Source organism: Danio aesculapii, chromosome 3 (genome assembly GCF_903798145.1).
Source record: "Danio aesculapii chromosome 3, fDanAes4.1, whole genome shotgun sequence".
In the NCBI taxonomy this organism is placed as follows: domain Eukaryota; kingdom Metazoa; phylum Chordata; class Actinopteri; order Cypriniformes; family Danionidae; genus Danio; species Danio aesculapii.
In genome coordinates, this window is record NC_079437.1 from 10,250,091 (window position 1) to 10,252,590 (window position 2,500).

Sequence of the window (2,500 nt, forward strand, 5' to 3'; positions counted from 1 at the left end):
GACACTTTTGTCCTTCTCTCTCTTCTTCAAAAAAGGCTCCTTATCAAAGAGCTGATACTTTGGTGGTTGTGGCGACCCCTGATAAAAAAGGGATTAAGCTGAAGGAAAATGAATGAATGAAATTAATCCTGAACAGAAACTGGCAGTATGCCAAAGCTATTGACTGACACACACACACCAATCTGACTCCAAACAACTAGCACCGACAAAAACCAACTGTGTTGGATCGAAAGTCCATCGCTGATGGCCGATAGAAATGACTATGCTGAGCCGGCATCGCGATCCTCCACCGTACCCCTGTCACAGCAGCAATCTGCTCACGAAAAATACACACTTAGGCCCTGTTTACACTAATACATCTTAATTTTAAAATGGCATTTTAGAATGAAAACGATCCATGTCCACACTGGCGTTTTATCTAACATTTCTGAAAAAATCTCTGTCCACACTACACCACTGAAAATGCACATCACATGACTAGGCATGGGCCGGTAGAAGTTTCTTATTGTATGGTAACCTTGGATAAAAATATTACGGTTTCACGGTATACAGATATTGTGATTACTGCTCTAAAATAAGTTATTTTTAAATGTCTGGGTAAAAAAACAGCAAGTTTTTCCCCATTCAACACAATATGCTTTATTATGCTTTATTTTAGGAAACATACAGAAACCGTAGACATGTCAGGCTAAATAATATAAATATATTAAATAATAAAAAAATGTCTAACATTTTTTATTTGCTTCTTAACTTAACTAGTACTCGAGGGCTGTTATTTAATTCAATGTATTTTATTTTATTACATTTTTATTTGTATTTTCTATTTTCACTTTTTTGTTTGTGTAAGGGTCTGTGTGCCCCTCCGTGCCCTGTCTGAGAGTGCTAGTTTCTCTCTGCACATGTGGTCAGTTCTGAGGTCGAAGGACCGCAGGCTGGCAAACACTTCAGTACAATTAGTGTTGCAGCTAAATAATGACAGGCTTTTCTTCCACTTCTGTACTCCTTTACTTTACACTAATCATTTGTTTTCACACTACTAAAGCATTTTACAACTCTTTTTTTTCTTAATTAGGGAAAATGTTGTTCCTGTAGGATTTTTTTTTGTATTTACTTTCAAGCATAGATTGTGTAATTATGTAGATTGTAATTTTTTATTAATTGTCATTACTTCTACTTTTGTTGAGAGGAAAAAGGTTCCTTTTTTTGTTCTTACCCATGAAGCAATAATGAAGGCTTAAAGCTTTTACTGCATAGCACAGCATTGCCTTTTTATTTTATTGCTTTGAGCACAAAACTTTTAATATTTTGTCTTTTTTCCACCTTTTTGTAAAAGTAACATTTGCCAGAGGTCTCACAATTCTGAATGAACAAAAATGTTTAAAATCTGCCAATTATTTATTTTTATTTATTGCATTGCGTTGCATTGCATTTTTATTGCATTTATATTTTATTTTCTGACATTTTTATTGCTTTTTTATTATGGATTGTATTGGATTCTATTGGATTTTATTGCATTTTTATTGCGTTGCATGTTTTATTAAATTTTGTACTACATTTTATATTGGATTTTATTACATTTTATTTTATTGCATTTTTATTGCATTTTGTATACATTGTATTGCTTTGTATTTTATTTTATTGCATTGCACTGCATTTTTTATTGCATTTTATTTTATTGCATTATTATTGCACATTGTATTGCATTTTATTTTATTGCATTTTTATTGAATTTTTATTGAATTTTTATTACATTTTATATTTTTTTATTGCATTTTTATTGAATTTTTATTGAATTTTTATTACATTTTATATTTTTTTATTGCATTTTTTTATTGCATTTTGTATAGCATTTTATTGCACTGCATTTTATGTTATTGCATTGCATTTTAATTGCATTTTATTTTATTGCATTTTTATTTGATTTTGGATTGCATTTTATTTTATTACATTTCTAATTGCGTTTTATTTCATTGCATTTTATTTTATTGCATTTTGTATTGCATTTTGTTTTATTTTATTTAATTGCATTGCATTTTATTTCATTGCATTTTATTTTATTGCATTTTGTATTGCATTTTGTTTTATTTTATTTAATTGCATTGCATTTTATTTCATTGCATTCTGTTTTATTGAATTGCATTTTCTATGGCATTTTTATTGTATTATTCTTTTATTGCAATTTTTATTGCATTTTATTGCTTTGCATTTTTTCTGACAGATTAAAATATCTAGTACATTTCTAAATATCAGTTTAGTAAGATTATATTTGAGAAAAATCTAATAAGTATTCAGAGTCATCTAGATCAGATGTTCATTCTAAGATGTGTGACAACAGTTTTAGCATAAAGCATAGCTTTGAATAGGTTATTTGCAGAGTGCATCTAACTGATGAATTATCCTAATCTACAGCATTGTAAATTAGGAAATTGAATGACATGGGACGCAGATTTTGGCTCTTCTGAACATAAAGTGTTTAAATCCAGTCTAGTTATCAGTTTGT